The following is an 18,739-nucleotide window of genomic DNA, read 5'->3' as shown; positions in this document are numbered from 1 at the left end:
AGAGGAAATGAGAAGTGACCTCAAAAGACACTGAATAAAGCCTACCTGCTAGTGTTGAAGAGCCTCCTGTGGAAGCATGGGTCAGCAGGGGCTCGCCGTAGGGACGGGGGCACTGGCAGTAGCAGTCTGGGAAGTCCCCCTTGATGTGAGCCCACTTGAAAGCTAACCCTACCACAAGCCTACCATAATCCTACTATTAACCCTACCGTAGACTCCAGAGCTGGGTCACCTCAGGCCAAACAACTACCAGGGAGGGAGTGCAACCACACCCATCAGCAGATAATTGGATTAAAGCTTGACTGAGCAAGGCCTTACCCACCAGACCAAGACCCAGTTTTTCCCATCAAGAAGCTTATACAAGTCTCTTAGCCTCCTCCATCACAGAGCAGACAGAAGAAGCAAGAAGACATAGGCCCACAGAGACTAAAAAAAAGGCCACATTACAAAAGTTCAGTTCAGTTCAGTCACTCAGTCATGTCCGACTCTTTGCAACCCCATGAATCACAGCATGCCAGGCCTCCCTGTCCATCACCAACTCCCGGAGTTTACTCAGACTCATGTCCATTGAGTCAGTGATGCCATCCAGTCATCTCATCCTCTGTCGTCCCCTTCTCCTCCTGCCCCTAATCCCTCCCAGCATCATGGTCTTTTCCAATGAGTCAACTCTTCACATGAGGTGGCCAAAGTATTGGAGTTTCAGCTTCAGCATCAGTCCTTCCAATGAACACCCAGGACTGATCTCCTTCAGGATAGACTGGTTGGATCTCCTTGCAGTCCAAGGGACTCTCAAGAGTCTTCTCCAACACCACAGTTCAAAAGCATCAATTCTTTGGTACTCAGCTTTCTTCACAGTCCAGCTCTCACATCCATACATGACCACTGGAAAAACCATAGCCTTGACCAGACGGACCTTTGTTGGCAAAGTAATATCTCTGCTTTTTAATATGCTATCTAGGTTGGTCATAACTTTCCTTCCAAGGAGTAAGTGTCTTTTAATTTCATAGCTGCAGTCACCATCTGCAGTGATTTTGGAGCCCCAAAAAATAAAGTCTGACACTGTTTCCACTGTTTCCCCATCTATTTGCCATGAAGTGATGGGACCAGATGCCATGATCTTAGTTTTCTGAATGTTTCCTCTTTCACTTTCATCAAGAGGCTTTTTAGTTTCTCTTCACTTTCTGCCATAAGGGTGGTGTCATCTGCACATCTGAGATTATTGATATTTCTCCCAGCAATCTTGATTCCAGCTTGTGCTTCTTCCAGCCCAGCATTTCTCATGATGTACTCTGCATATAAGTTAAATAAGCAGCCTTGACATACTCCTTTTCCTATTTGGAACCAGTCTGTTGTTCCATGTCCAGTTCTAACTGTTGCTTCCTGACCTGCATACAGATTTCTCAAGAGGCAGATCAGGTGGTCTGGTATTCCCATCTCTTGAAGAATTTTCCACAGTTTGTTGTGATACACACAGTCAAAGGCTTTGGCATAGTCAATAAAGCAGAAATAGATGCTTTTCTGGAACTCTCTTGCTTTTTCAATGATCCAGTGGATGTTGGCAATTTGATCTCTGGTTCCTCTGCCTTTTCTAAAACCAGCTTGAACATCTGGAAGTTCACAGTTCACGTATTGCTGAAGCCTGGCTTGGAGAATTTTGAGCATTACTTTACTAGTGTGTGAGATGAGTGCAATTGTGCGGTAGTTTGAGCATTCTTTGGGATTGCCTTTCTTTGGGATTGGAATGAAAACTGACCTTTTCCAGTCTTGTGGCCACTGCTGAGTTTTCCAAATTTGAATTTACAAAAGTTAATCAGATTGAAAAAGCAGAAAGTTTACACACAGTTGTCACAGATAAAGTTGTCATAGATAAAGGGACAAGATAAAACCCCAGAAAAACTACTAAATGAACTGAAGATAAGCAGCTTCCAGAAAAAGAATTCAAAATAATAATAGTGAAGAAGACCCAGGATCTCAGGAAAACAATGGAGAAGATGCAAGAAATGTTTACCAAAAACTGAAGAACAAACAAACAGAGATGGATAATACACTAGAAGGAATCAATAGCAGAATGACTGAGGCAGATGAAAGGATAAATGACCTGGAGGACAGAATGGTGGGAATCACTGCTGTAGAACAGAATATAGGAAAAAGAATTAAAAGAAATGAAGACAGCCTAAGAGACCTCTGGGACAACATCAAACGCACCAACATTCACATTTTAGAAGTCCCAAAAGGAGAAGAGAGAGAGAAAGGCCCTGAGAAAATATTTGAAGAGATAATAGCTGAAAACTTCCCTAACCTAGGAAAGGAAATAGTCAACAAAGTCCAGGAAGCACAGAGAGCCCCAGGAAGGATAAAGCAAAGGAGGAACATACCTAGACACATAGTAATCAAATGACAAAAATTAAAGACAAAGAAAAAATGTTAAAAGCAACAGAGGAAATATAACAAATAGCATACAAGGGATTTCCCATCAGGCTATCAGCTGATTTCTCAACAGAAATTCTACAAGCCAGCAGGGTATTTAAATTAATGAAAGGGGGAAACCTACAACCAAGAATACTTAACCCAGCAAGACTCTCACTCAGATTTGATGGAGAAGTCAAAAGCAAAGTTAAGAGAATTCAGCACCACCAGACCATCTTTACAACAAATACTAAAGGAACTTCTCCAGGCAAGAAACACAGGAGAAGGAAAAGACCTATAAAAAATAAACCCAAAACAATTAAGAAAATGGTAATAGGATCATACATATTGATAATTACCTTAAATGTAAATGGTTTAAATGCACCAACCAAAAGACATAGGCTGGCTGGGTGGATGAAAACATGTATGCCTGTTGTAAACATGTGAACATGTATGCACTTCCTCTTAGATACCACTCTGCTTGACCCCCCAGAATTGTATGTAATCATTTTATATTGTTAGGTTAATCATGTTCCCATTATGGCTTACAATTGCAATTATGTTTTATTTTTGCCTGGCTATTGATTGTGAAAACTTATAAATATCTTTTACCATTGTGATTATGTAACTATTATTCACTTAATACCATTGTATAATGATTAGTCAACAGAAAAATAATAGACTCTATATCACCAAAACTACCATTTGATAGAAAAACCTGTAATCACCTCTTAAAATCCAGATAAATATCAGAATTATTTTGGAATTTTTTGAAAAGTACAAATGTTCAGCTCTTGCTTTTTTTTAACCTAAAAGCTCCAGATATGTTTCTAATGAGCAGACTTGTTTAAAAACAACTGTACTATACGATGTTGTTTTACTTTTACCTAGTTTGTTACCAATTCAGTCCAGTTCAGTCACTCAGTCATGTCTGACTCTTTGCGACCCCATGGACTGCAGCCATGAAATTAAAAGTTACTCGCTCCTTGGAATAAAAGCTATGACAAACCTGGACAGCATATTTAAAAAACAGAGGCATTACTTTGCCAACAAAGGCCCACATAGTCAAAGCTGTGGTTTTTCCCGTAGTCACGTACTGATGTGAGAGTTGGGCCATAAAGACTGAACACTGAAGAATTGACGTTTTTGAGTTGTGGTGCTGGAGAGGATTCTTGAGAGTCCCTAGGATTTCAAGGAGATGAAACCAGTCAATCCTAAAGGAAATCAGTCCAGAGTATTCATTGGAAGCAGTGATGCTGAAGCTGAAGCTCCAATACTTTGGTCACGTGATTCGAAGAGCTGACTCGTTGGAAAAGACCCTGATGCTGGGAAGGATTAAAGGCATGAGGAGAACACAATGAGAGAGGATGAGAAGGTTGAATGGCATCACTGACTCAATAGACCTGAGTTTGTACAAACGCTAGGAGATAGTGAAGGACAGGGAAGCCTGGTGTGCTGCAGTCCATGGGGGTCACAACAAGTCGGACATGTGGGGAATACGTGTAAATCCATGGCTGATTCATGTTAATGTATGGCAAAAACCACTACAATATTGTAAAGTAATTAGCCTCCAATTAATAAAAATAAATGGAAAAAAAAAAAAAGTCGGACATGACTGAGCAACCAAAAACAACGACAAATGAGTCAGTCCCAACAGAAGAGCTGATACTCTCGAAACAGGACAATGTATTAACAGAAAATATTGTTTGGGTTAATACTGCCAAGTAGCAAAGGACCCCAAAACTTAGTGCCTTAACAATAAAGTTTTAGTATCTCTTTTGATTCTAGGGGTTGACTGGGCTCAGCTGGCAATTCTTCTGTTATACATGTTGTCCCCTGGAGCTGCAATCATCTGAGTGCTCAGGCCGGATATCCAGGTGGCTCGCTCACACGGCTGGTGACTGCAAGCTCAACTGGTACTGCCGATCAGAGCACTGCAGCTCTCCAAACTGTGGCTTCTCCATGCAACTTGGGTTCTCACGGCCTGGAAGCTAGGCTCTAAGAAAAAAGTTCCCAAGCATGTAGAAGCAGAAGCTGCAGGGCTCTACTGATCCCACCTTGAACAATACACAGCATCACTATTACACATTCCACTGGGCAAAGAGATTCCCAAGGCCAGCCCTGATTCAAGGAGAAGGGAAATAGACTCCACATCCTGACAGAGGGAATAACTGGAATTTACAGCTTACCTATTTTTTTTTTAATTTAAATGCATTTGATATTGACTTCCCTAGTGGTATAGTAGTTAAGCATCTGCCTGCCAATACAGGGGACACGAGTTTGATTCCTGGTCTGGGAAGATTCCACATGCTATGGAGCAACTACGCCCGTGTGCAAAAACTACTGAAGCCCACTCACCCTAGAGCCAGGGCCCCAAACCTAAGAGTAGCCCCCACTCACTGCAGCCAGAGAAAGCCCACACAAAGCAATAAAGACCCAGTACAACAAAAACTGGTAAATAAATAGTTTTTAAAAATAAATACATGTGACATATAGCATTGTGTATATTTAAGGTGTACAAGGTATTAACTTGATACATTTGTATTTAGCAACATGATTGCCATTGCAGAGATAATTAGTACCTCTATCACATCACATAATTCTCATTTCCTTTTAGTTGTTGGGATAATTAAATTCTAGTCTCTCAGCAAGTTTAACGGAGGACACAATTTAGTCATCTATGGAGTCACACAGGCTTCCCAGGTGGCGCTAGTGGTAAAGAACCTGCCTGCCATTGCAGGAGATGTAAGAGACACGGGTTTGATCCCTGGGTGGGGAAGATCCCCTGGAAGAGGGCATGGCAACCCACTCCAATATTCTTGCTGGAGAATCCCATAGAAAGAGGAGCTTTGTGGGCTACAGTCCATGGGGTCCCAAAGAGTTGGACACAACTAAAGCGTCTTAACACACACACTTGCACGTACACAGTATCATAGTCCTGTGCATTAGATCCTAGGACTTAATTACTACTCACTGCAAGTCTGTGCCCTTAAACATCACCTTTTCTATCCCTCCAGCTGCCTGCCCCTGGTGACTACCAATTGACTCTGCTCTCACGAACTTGCCTTTTTTCAATTCCACATATAAGTGACATCATGCAGTATTTGTCTTTCTCCATCCGATCTACCTCCCTGCCTGAATACAATGCCCTCAAGGTTGCTAATCCACTACAAATGTTTGTTCACAAAGGGGCTGTTACATAAGTGTAGGTGCCGGGGTGCCCTATGGGACAGTATGTCACCCAGGGTTAGTGGTCATGGGGAAAGAGTGGTTACCAGAATCCAAAGGATTTGCATGGAAACGGTTGCCTCACAAAGAAGAGTGCCTTTGGGTTGAGGGCCATCACCAGCCCAAAGCACTGGGATAAATACCCTGGCCTTTGTTGCCAATCTCTGTCCAATGTTCTGCCAGGGTTCCCACTTGAACAAACCCAATCAGAAGCCAGATGGCAGGGAGCCCATTGAGGAATCTATACAATTCAGCCTCCTGGAACAAAACAGGGGTGGAAAGTGGATCTGGGAGAACAGACAGAGATGCAGCGTATGTGTCCACTTTGCCTACCAGAATGGAAACTCCTGGAAGACTAGCACATTTAATCGGTCAGGTGAGGCCAGGCTGTTTGCAGAAACACACAATGTTTGATATTCAGTTTCATGAAAGAGTGAAGTTTATTTCTTGTTCATGCATATGTACCTGATGGGTTTCTGCTCACCGTGGTCACCCAGGCACCCAGAGACCCCAGAGGTCCCAAGGCTGGCAGGGAAGCCACAATTTTGTAATGTTAAAGGGAAGAAAGCCTGGGAGGGCCTCATGACAGCCATGGAATCTTTTTCCTGGAAGTGACACCAGTCATTCCCACTACAAACTCACTGGTCAGGAATGATCAGGACCCCCACACACCCACCCACAGAGACTGATGTGCAAATCCCACCATGCATGCAGAATGCAGCGAGCTGGAAATACTGGGTCAACAGCTCTAGCATCCTATTCTCATCTGTCTCCTTGGCTCCTGGGGCAGTACCTGGGTAATATTTGTCCATGGACGAAATGCCTGTCAGAGGGGGACTGTGGTCCTGTTGGTGGCAGAGAAGAGATAGGTGAGAATAACCCACTGGGCTACTTGCCCACCAAAGTGACCTTCATGTAGAAAAAAATATGACAGTTAAACTTTTACAAGAGAATGTATTAAGTAGCCATTGTTCATTTATTCACTTAACATGCATATTGAGTAACTACCAGGTGCCTAGAAGTTTCTAGACCCCCTTGGATTCTGGTATTTGGAAAGGAAAGGGCTCTGTGTTGCTCAAGCAACAGAACCTGGCTCTGGTTAGTTAAGTAATAAAGATGTTTTGTCAAAAGTTATTGGGGGGGGGGGGGGTTTGGAATCATCTGGCCCCCAATGGGGCCCAGACAGGAGAAGTTGGGGTCTTCCCAGGCAAGGGAACTGGGAAAGGGACAGGCCAGAGGAGGGTCCACCCTGGGCTGTTTCTGGTGTCCCCCTTGCAAGGCAGCTGCCCAACCAGTGATGGACACGTCTCCTCTCCTCTGTCCTCTTTCTTCTCCCTCTGCTCCTGGCGTCTTCCTCCGCCCTGACTCACTTTCGTCCCTGCCTGCCTCCCCCTTATGTAACTATCCCCTGTCCCAGGGGCTCTTATGTAACCAAGTCACCTCGGGCTCCCATCCCCACCTCGCAGCTCCCACCTCGGCCTCGCCTGTCAGGTACAATCCTTCACAGTTGGCTGGGCCAAGCCCTCAAGAGGAATGTGGAGAGAGGGAGCGGGTGAGAGGGAGGGAGAGGCCACTCTTCACCCCAGCAGGGGCTGGACGAGGCTCCCTGGGAGGCAGGAGCTCTGGAGGGCCGGTTCTGCAGGGGAAGCCCTGGCCCGTGGCCTGCTGTCAGGAGACTCAAGCTGGCTTTCTGTGCCTCAGCTCCCACCTCTGTAAAATGAGGATAGCGATGTGGTTAATGATTTTACTAAGAGAATAGATCTCAAGTGATTTTACCACACACCTTCAAGAAGAAATGATAACTGCAAGGTGATATGTAAGGTGATAGAGTGCTGTGCTAATTTGCTTCATTATGGTAATCATTTCGCAATGGATACATATATCAAGCCATCATGTTACAGGCCTCAAATGCAATTTTCTTTGTCAATTATACCTCAAAAAAGCTGGGAAAACTTTTTGACAAAGTTAAATGTGGATATAGTTTGCCTCATAAGACGTCCACAAGATCAGAAAACTGTATGTGTGTGTGTGTATGCAACTATATCAGTTTAGTTCAGTTCAGTCGCTCAGTTGTGTCTGACTCTTTGCAACCCCATGGACTGCAGCATGCCAGGCTTCCCTATCCATCACCAATTCCTGGAGCTTGCTCAAACTCATGTCCATCAGGTCGGTGATGCCATCCAACCATCTCATCTTCCATCATCCCCTTCTCCTCCTGCCTTCAGTCTTTCCCAGCATCAGGGTTTTTCCAGTGAGTCAATTCCTTGCATCAGGTGACCACAGTATTGGAGCTTCAGCATCAGTCCTTCCAGTGAATATTCAGGACTGATTTCCTTTAGGATTGAGTGGTTTGACCTGAGAAAACCACGCGCGTGCACGTGTGTGTGTGTGTGTGTGTGTGTGTGTGTGTGTGTCATTTGTGCCCTCCAAGAGTTTGATTACAGAACTTACACAGGACTGCAGAAACAGACTCTTGGAGGGCACAAACAAAACCTGTGCCCACCAGGACCTAGGAGAAAGGAGCAGTAACCCCCTCAAGAGATGGACCCAGACCTGCCTGTGAGTGTCCAGGAGTCTACAGTGGAGGCATGGGTTGACAGTGGCCTGCTGCAGCATCGGGGCGCTGAATACTTCAAGACCTTTTGAAGAAGGTCACCATTATCTTCATCACCCCTATCATAGTTTGGTCTCAGATCAAACAACAGGGAAGGAACACAACCCGGTTCATCAACAGAAAATTGGATTCAGGATTTACTAAGCATAGCCTCGCCCATCAGAACAAGACCCAGTTTCCCCCACAGTCATCTCTCCCATCAGGAAGCTTCCATAAGCCTCTTATCCTTACCTGTGAGAGGGCAGACAGAATGAAAACCACAAACACAGAAAACTAATCAAACTGATCACATGGACCACAGCCTTGTCTAACTCAATGAAACTATGAGCCATGCTGTGTAGACAGACACCCAAGACAGACAGGTCACAGAGGAGAGTTCTGACAAAACGTGGTCCACCGGGGAAGGAAATGGCAAACACTTCAGTATTCTATCCTTGAGAATCCCATGAACAGTACGAGGCAAAAACATATGACACTGAAAGATGAACTCCCCAGGTCGGGAGGTGCCCGATATGCTACTGGAGAAAAGTGGAGAACTCCAGAAAGAATGAAGAGACGGAGCCAAAGCAAAAACAACACCCAGTTGTGGATGTGACTGGTGATGGAAGTAAAGTCTGATGCTGTAAAGAACAATATTGCATAGGAACCTGGACTGTTAGGTCCATGAATCAAGGTAAATTGGAAGTGGTCAAACAGGAGATGGCAAGAGTGCGCATCAACATTTTAGGAATCAGTGAACTAAAATGGACTGGAATGGGTGAATTTAATTCAAATGACCATTATATCTACTACTGTGGGCAAGAACCCATTAGAAGAAATGGAGTAGCCATCATAGTCAACAAGAGAGTCCAAAATGCAGTACTTGGATGCAATCTCAAAAATGACCAAATGATCTCTGTTCATTTCCAAGGCAAAACCATTCAATATCACAGAAATCCAAGTCTATGCCCCAACCACTAATACCAAAAAAGCTGAAGTTGAATGGTTCTATGAAGACCTACAAGACCTTCTAGAACTAACACCAAAAAAAACAAAAAAAAAATGCTCTCGTCATCATAGGGGATTGGATGCAAAAGTAGGAAGTCAAGAGATACCTGAAGTAACAGACAAGTTTGGCCTTTGAGTACAGAATGAAGTAGAGAAAAGCCTAACAGAGTTTTGCCAAAAGAACTCACCAGTCATAGCAAATACCCTCTTCCAACAACACAGAGACAACTCTAGACATGGACATCACCAGATGGTCAATACCAAAATTAGATTGATTATATTCTTTGCAGCCAAAGATGGAGAAGCTCTATACAGTCAGCCAAAACAAGACTGGGAGCTGACTGTGCGGCTCAGATCATGAAATCCTTATTGCCAAATTCAGACTTAAATTGGAAGTAGGGAAAACCACCAGACCACTCAGGTATGACCTAACTCAAATCCCTTACAATTATACAGTGCAAGTGACTAATAGATTCAAAGGATTAGATCTGATGGGCAGGGTGCCTGAAGAACTATGGATGCAGGTTCGTGACATTGTACAGGAGCCAGGGATCAAGACCACCCCAAGAAAAGGAAATGCAAAATGACAAAATGGTTGTCTGAGGAGGCCTTACAAATAGCTGAGAAAAGAAGAGAATAGAAAGGAAAGGAGAAAAGGAAAGATATATCCTTTTGAAGGCAGAGTTCCAAAGAATAGCAAAGAGAGATAAGAAAGCCTTCCTCGGTGATCAATGCAAAGAAATAAAGGAAAACAATAGAATGGGAAGGACTAGAGATCTCTTCAAGAAAATTAGAGATACCAAGGAAACATTTAATGCAAAGATGGGCACAAAAAAGAACAGAAATGGTATGGGCCTAACAGAAGCAGAAGATATTAAGAAGAGGTGGCAAGAATACACAGAAGAACTAGACAAAAAAGATCTAATGATCCAGATAACCACAGTGGTGTGATCACTCACCTAGAGCCAGACATCCTGGAATGTGAAGTCAAGTGGGCCTTAGGAAGCATCACTATGAACAAAGCTAGTGGAGGTGATGGAATTCCAGTTAAGCTATTTCAAATCCTAAAAGATGATGCTATTAAAGTGCTGCATTCAATATGCCAGCAAATGTGGAAAACTCAGCAGTGGCCACAGGACTGGAAAAGGTCAGTTTTCATTCCAATCCCAAAGAAGGGCAATGGCAAAGAATGTTCAAACTACCACGCAACTGCACTCATCTCACATGCTAGCAAAGTAGTGCTCAAAATTCTCCAAGCGAGGCTTCAACAGTACGTGAACCAAAAAGTTCCAGATGTTCAAGCTGGATTTAGAAAAGGCAGAGGAACCAGAGATCAAATTGCCAACATCCATTGGATCATTGAAAAAGCAAGAGAGTTCCAGAAAAGCATCTATTTCTGATTTATTGACTATGCCAAAGCCTTTGACTGTGTGGATCACAACAAACTGTGGAAAGTTCTGAAAAAGATGGGAATACTAGACCACCTGACCTGCCTCTTGAGAAATCTGTATGCAGGTCAGGAAGCAACAGTTAGAACTGGACATGGAACAACAGACTGGTTCCAAATCGGGAAAGGAGTACATCAAGGCTGTATATTGTCATCCTGCTTATTTAACTTATATGCAGAGTACATCATGAGAAACACTGGGCTGGAAGAAGCACAAGCTGGAATCAAGATTGCCGGGAGAAATATAAATAACCTCAGATATGCAGATGACACCATCCTTATGGCAGAAAGTGAAGAAGAACTAAAGAGCCTCTTGATGAAGGCGCAAGAGGAGAGTGAAAAACTCAACATTCAAAAAACTAAGATCCTGGCATCTGGTCCCATCACTTCATGGCAAATAGAAGGGGAAAGAATGGAAACAGTGACAGACTTTATTTTCTTGGACTTCAAAAATCATTGCAGATGGTGACTGCAACCATGAAATCAAAAGACACTTGCTCCTTGGAAGAAAAGCTATGACCAACCTAGACGGCATATTAAAAAGCAGAGACATTACTTTGCCAACAAATGTCCGTCTGGTCAAAGTTATGGTTTTTCCATAAGAGTACAGATGGAAGAGTTGGACTATAAAGAAAGTTGAGCTCCAAAGAATTGATACTTTTGAACTGTAGTGTTGGAGAAGACTCTTTTCTCTCTCTCTTTTTTTTTTTTTCCAGTGGGTTTTGTCATACATTGATATGAATCAGCCATAGATTTACACGTATTCCCCATCGCGATCCCCCCCCTCCCACCTCCCTCTCCACCCGATTCCTCTGGGTCTTCCCAGTGCACCAGGCCCGAGCACTTGTCTCATGCATCCCACCTGGGCTGGTGATCTGTTTCACCATAGATAGTATACATGCTGTTCTTTTGAAACATCCCACCCTCACCTTCTCCCACAGAGTTCAAAAGTCTGTTCTGTACATCTGTGTCTCTTTTTCTGTTTTGCATATAGGGTTATCGTTACCATCTTTCTAAATTCCATATATATGTGTTAGTATGCTGTAATGTTCTTTATCTTTCTGGCTTACTTCACTCTGTATAAGGGGCTCCAGTTTCATCCATCTCATTAGGACTGGTTCAAAGGAATTCTTTTTAATGGCTGAGTAATATTCCATGGTGTATATGTACCACAGCTTCCTTATCCATTCATCTGCTGATGGGCACCTAGGTTGCTTCCATGTCCTGGCTATTATAAACAGTGCTGCGATGAACATTGGGGTGCACGTGTCTCTTTCAGATCTGGCTTCCTCAGTGTGTATGCCCAGAAGTGGGATTGCTGGGTCATATGGCAGTTCTATTTCCAGTTTTTTAAGAAATCTCCACACTGTTCTCCATAGCGGCTGTACTAGTTTGCATTCCCACCAACAGTGTAAGAGGGTTCCCTTTTCTCCACACCCTCTCCAGCATTTATTGCTTGTAGACTTTTGGATAGCAGCCATCCTGACTGGTGTGTAATGGTACCTCATTGTGGTTTTGATTTGCATTTCTCCAATAATGAGTGATGTTGAGCATCTTTTCATGTGTTTGTTAGCCATCTGTATGTCTTCTTTGGAGAAATGTCTGTCCAGTTCTTTGGCCCATTTTTTGATTGGGTCATTTATTTTTCTGGAATTGAGCTGCAGGAGTTGCTTGTATATTTTTGAGATTAATCCTTTGTCTGTTTCTTCATTTGATATTATTTTCTCCCAATCTGAGGGCTGTCTTTTCACCTTACTTATAGTTTCCTTTGTAGTGCAAAAGCTTTTAAGTTTCATTAGGTCCCATTTGTTTAGTTTTGCTTTTATTTCCAATATTCTGGGAGGTGGGTCATAGAGGATCTTGCTGTGATTTATGTCAGAGAGTGTTTTGCCTATGTTCTCCTCTAGGAGTTTTATAGTTTCTGGTCTTACATTTAGATCTTTAATCCATTCTGAGTTCATCTTTGTGTATGGTGTTAGAAAGTGTTCTAGTTTCATTCTTTTACAAGTGGTTGACCAGTTTTCCCAGCACCACTTGTTAAAGAGGTTGTCTTTTTTCCATTGTATATCCTTGCCTCCTTTGTCAAAGATAAGGTGTCCATAGGTTCGTGGATTTATCTCTGGGCTTTCTATTCTGTTCCATTGATCTATATTTCTGTCTTTGTGCCAGTACCATACTGTCTTGATGACTGTGGCTTTGTAGTAGAGTCTGAAGTCAGGCAGGTTGATTCCTCCAGTTCCATTCTTCTTTCTCAAGATTACTTTGGCTATTCTTGGAAAAGACTCTTGAGAGTCCCTTGGACTGCAAAGATATCCAACCAGTCCATCCTAAAGGAAATCAGTCTTGGATATTCATTGGAAGGACTGATGCTGAAGCTGAAACTCCAATGCTTTGGCCACCTGATGGGAAGAACTGAGTCACTGGAAAAGACTCTGATGCTGGGAAAGATTGAAGGCAGGAGGAGAAGGGGACAACAGACAGGATGAGATGGTTGGATGGCATCACCGACTCAATGGACATGAGTTCGTGTGAGCTCTGGGAATTGGTGATGGACAGGGAAGCCTGGCGTGCTGCAGTCCATGGGGTCACAAAGAGTTGGACATGACTGAACGACTGAACTGAACTGAACTGAACTGATATATGTAATTAATTTAGAACATTGCCTAGCACTCCATAAAATACTAAAGAACTATTTGCTTTTGGGAAGAGGGGAGAAATGGATTCTAAATAATTGTGTCTTGATCAGTGGTTCTCAAACTTTATTTCTCAGAACTCCTTTACACTCTTAAAATTGATAGAAGACTTCAAAGAGTTTTTGTCTAGGTGGGTTTTACCTACCAGTATTTATCATATTTTAAATTAAAGCCAAGCAGTTTTTAAAAATATTTACTCATTCATCTAAAAATAACAATAATAAATTTATTACATATTAACAGAAAATCTTAACCAAAAAAAGTACTCCTATATTTCCCCAAACAAAAAGCACTAGTGAAAAGCGTAGTGATATTATGTTTTTGAAAATCTGTTAGATCTGACTTAATAGAAGGCAGCTGAATGCCACATCTGCCACTGCATTCAGCCTATTGTAATATCCCATGTCTTGAAGATGCTAGGAAATTCTGCTATATACTTGTGAGAGAGTGACAATGAAAAGGACAAATAAGATCTTAGCACTATTATGAAGCTCCAGGAGTTGGTGGAGGACAGGGAAGCCTAGCATGCTGCAGTCCATGGGGTCACAAAGAGTCAGACATGACTTAGCAACTGAACTGACTGCCTATTATGAATAGTTTTGATCTGGCAGACCCCCTGAGACGTTCCCTGGAATTCATTTTGGGAACCACCTGGTGTACTGAGGAGAGGAAGAAAGCAGAGAAAACAGGCATATTTCCATGTCTCCTCCCAATCTGAGAAGGCTCACTGGGCACCAGCTCTGACAAGGCAATGATACAAAGCCCTTGACAGGCATCAGATCAGTTACTGCTCATTCAGCTCCAATCAGCGGGACCTGTTATGATCAGAAACCAACCCAGACACAGAGACTCTAAGTGATTTTTTCCAAGGTTGCACAGTGATCTGGATATTCAGCGCGCAGCGTTTCTGATTTAGGAGCTCCTGCTCTGAAACTCGGAGTTCTAATGTCTCCTCCCACCTAGCTTAGGCCATTTCTGGCCAATGAAATGTAAGGGCCAAGTCTATAGTTGGGAGAAGGGGAGAGCGGCAGTTCTAGGAATGATTTCTTTCCTGGTTAACAGGAGGCTCATAAGGAGAGCTCTCTCTTGACCACCTCTTTCCTACATTTGGAGACTATCAAGTGAAGACTTGAAGGGGCTGTGGCAACCATCTTGTGACCATGAGGTGCCAACCTGAGTATGGCAGAACAGAAGACTGGGAAGAGTCTGGGCCATTGTTGACATTGTTGAGCTCTGAACCAGCTGAGAGATCACTCATCCTAATTTACTGCTGTGTGATAACAAGAATCTCTATTGTTTAGGCCATTTTTTATTCTGTATTGACACTTCAATACTGCCTAACTAATAGCTTTAGGGGCATTTGGAGAATGTCCCCATGTTGACCTCACAGGGAACCACAGGGGCCATGATGAGACTGTTCCAAGTAATTTGTGGACCACAGACAAGGGCCTGTGGGAGCCAATGCAGGAAAGGAAGAGCAGGTGGTTGCCATATGGTGATGGCAGCTGATATCCTGGCTTGTGGACACCTGTGAGGCACCCTGATAGGGACTCCAGAAATAACTGAGGAGCACTTTGCAAGAGTGACCGACTCTTCTAACACATAATGAGCAGTATAAGTTACACTGAGATAAGAACGAGTGTGATGATCGATTAGTGATGTCTGTCACAGGCACAAACCCACAGAGTGATGTATCCCACACTCGCTTACTCCTGAATGGCTCACTCCAAAAAATGCATCCAGACACGACAATGGCCTCAAAGCCCCTCATTCCCACTCTGGAGGGAAAGTCAAGTTCTGAAGTCTCTGGGGAAGCTGAGCCCCCAAGCAAGGGCTCCCAGGACTCCATTAATTTGAGGTACTCCCACATGCTTTGGACTAACAACCTGTCTCTCACACTCTAGTGAGACAGGCTGCCTCCTCTGCTCACTGGAGCTTCCTGAGGTAGGAGCCACCTCATGTCCATCTGTGAATCACAACAGGATCAGGTACAAAGCCCGGACTTAGCAGACACCCAAGGGAAGTGTTAGTGATCCATCAAGGTCTGATATTCAGGTAGTCACCTGGTGTCTGCATCCACATCATTCAAATTCACTTCTCCATGGAGTTTACTGATGTTTCCAGAATTCTCACCTGTGAGGCGGTGCACTGGATGGGAAGAGCATGCGTCGCTAAGTTCACATCCTGCCTCTGCTCGCTTACCAGCCATAAGACCTTGGAGAAGTCATTCAACCTTTCCAAGACTCAATGCTGTCACAGCAAGACAGCAATATCTACCTCAGAAGGATCCTTGGTTAGAGCTAGTTGATCCACAGAAGTGGACGCGGTGACTCCAGAATCCTGACCGGCACCTTCCTTTGGAAAATGATCTATTTAGCAGAGAAAAGAGGTTTGTTATGGGTTTGGATGCAGAATAGACGTACCTCCAAGGGGCAAGCATGGCTGGAATTTATTCATTTAGCCAACAAATATCTAATGAACAATGCCCTGTACTGAGCACGGGATACAGGGATGAACAATGGACATCGTTCCTGTTTTCTTTGCACTTAGAGCTTCTGGTCACGTGGGGTTATTGAAATTTAAATTAATTAAGAACACATAAAACTGAAAGTAGAGTTTTACAGTCATACCAGTCACAAATAAAGTGCTCAATGGCCACATGTGACCGGTGGCTACCATACCAGGCAGCACAGGTAGAGAACACTCCCATCATTGTAGAAAGTTCTTATTGGAAAGCGCTGAGATACAGTCTAGTAGGCAAACAGACACTAAAAAAAGAGCCACACAAACACCTGATTACGCACCAGGACATTTGTCAGCAGAAAAGTCACAGACAGTGCTCTTGCCATTTTTCAGTTGAGAAATAGAGCCTGGCAAGCAATTAGCTCAAAGTGGACTGAGCATCTGAGAGCCTGATGTAGCTCTCAGCACCTCCTAGAGCTGTTCTCTCTGGGGCTGGAGCCCAGGGAAGCCCTCCAGAGACATGAGGCTTGTCTAGGATGATATCTGACTTTACAGCAAATGACACAAGTTTAGCCACTGGTTGAGAGGAAGGATCTAGGTGGAATCCTAGCTCTGCCAACTTATGACTGTGGGAGGTAATTAACACCCTGAGCCTCAGTGCCTCCATTTATAACACAGGTAAATAACAGTATCTGGCATAGAGAGTTGCTGGGAGGATTAGTACTCTAAAGATTATAAAGCACTTAGAAGAGCTCCTGGCTCACAGTGATGATGGGTCCTTGGGACCTTTGAACTTTTGGGGCAGATGCACCTGCCCCTCAACAGCCGCCTTTGTTTTCACCCTTTACTTCTCAAAGCATCATCACTCAAAGCTAAATTGATCATCACAGTCAGATCCCTCTGTAAAATGAGCCAGGAAGGGGAATATAACCATAATTGTAATATTAACCAACTCACATAGCTTTCCAGGCGGGGCTCAATGTGAAGCCCTTTTTTCTTATGTGTGGTGGTGTTTTTTTCTTGGCCACTGGGCAAGCCTTGTGAGATTTTAGTTCCCTGACCAGTGATGGAACCTGGGCCTTTGACAGTGGTCGTGCCAAGTCCTAAACACTGGGCCACCAACGAATTCCCTCTAGTATGTGTTTAATCTTCACAACAACACCAATAGGCATGCATTGCTAAAATTATCCTCCATTTTGCATATGAAGAAATTGAAACTTACAAAGCTGAATTTCCCCACCTTTAACAGAGGGAAAGAGGGGCTTCCCAGGTGGTGCTAGTGATAAATGCAGGAGATGTCAGAGACATGGGTTCGATCCCCAGGTCAGGAAGATTCCTTGGAGGAGGGCATGGCAACCCACTCCAGTGTTCTCACCTGGGGAATCCCAAGACAGAGGAGCCTGGTGGGCTACAGTCCATGGGGCGGGAAAGAGACAGGACTGAAGGAATTTAGCATGCAGGCACAGAGGAAGAGAAAAGCATCTTGGTGTCAGTTCCACCACATACCACCAGGTGGCAGTGCCCACCCACTTTCAGTTCCCCAGTCTGGGGGACCACCGAGGAGGGGGATGTCTCACAAACGTTCAAAGATGGCCTTACAGAGGGCCAGGCACTGTTCTAGGCTCTGAGAATACATCTGCCAATGAAACGAGGAACGTTTTCAGTTTTCGTGCTTCCTCTCCTCCATTTTTTCTTAAAATTAATATAAGGTCTTTGGAGAGAGGCCTACCCAAAGATATGTGACCTGCCTGGGAGAAAATAGTTTTGGCTGGGCAGGAGACTCGCAGGAAGGTGTGAGAATATCTGAAAGTTCCACGATCCCCAAAGATCAGGGCCTGCAGCTTTGCCCAGAAGGAAGTGCTATTCCACAACCCATCTTGCTTGCTTCTCCACACCCCCCTTTCCCCACACAGAGAAGTGCGGGAACAGGAGTCATCTCTCTGTCATGTCTTATAGGGCTGGGATGGGGTGAGTGGTCTTATCCACACCACAGAGGGGTCCTCAAAGTTCTGGGGAGGGGGGGATTGTGGAGAGACGACTGGGAAAAGCCGGCCTGAAGCTGGAGGGCAGGCCCGAGGCAGGGTTGAGGCAATGCTGACCTCAGACGGCCCAGGTGGACTAGGAGCCACACTCTGTTGAGGTAGGAGGTGGCCCAGACCCTTCCCTTAAGGAGTGTCTCACAGTGGGTGGGTGAGCAGCCTGAGCTCTGGGTGTCGGCTGAGCACCAGATCGGAGGCCCCCAGGCCTCCGAGTGTGTGCCCAGGGCAATCGTGGAAAGGTGCGTATGTATGTGGGTGCTGAGGACAGCAGCAGTAGTGGGATCCTACATGTGGACCCATGTGAGGGGTGAGTGGACTTGTGAATATGCTTGTGGTGGATGTGTGAGGATGTTTGGGGTAGCCAAGAACACGGATGTGAGGCTCAGGGTGCATAAAGGGACACGTGGATGGAGGTGGCAGGATTGGAGGGTGCCCAGGCAGGAGGGGCTGCCTGGCTGAAATTGGGGTGTTACTGATTCTGGAACAGTCTCAGCAGAATCCTCTCTGCACCCTGGATCTGGCACGGGTATATTGTGGGGAAGTAACTGCTTAGAATTCAAGATTGAGAAAGGAGTACAACAGGGCTGTCTGCTGTCACCCTGTTTGTTTGACCTATACACCGGGCACATCATGAGAAGTGCCAGTCTGGATAAGACACAAGCTGGAATCAAGATAGGCGGGAGAAACATCAACAACCCCAGATATGTGGATGATACCACTCTAATGGCAGAAAACAAAGAGGAACTAAAGAGCCTCTTGATGAGGGTGAACGGGGAGAGTGAAAAGGCCAGTTTAAAACTAAATATTACAAAAAACTAAGATCATGGCATCGGGCCCCATTACTTCATGGCAAATAGAAGGGGAA

This window comes from Dama dama, chromosome 10, assembly GCF_033118175.1.
Source record: "Dama dama isolate Ldn47 chromosome 10, ASM3311817v1, whole genome shotgun sequence".
Classification (NCBI taxonomy): Eukaryota; Metazoa; Chordata; class Mammalia; order Artiodactyla; family Cervidae; genus Dama; species Dama dama.
Note: the sequence above shows the minus strand (reverse complement) of the source record.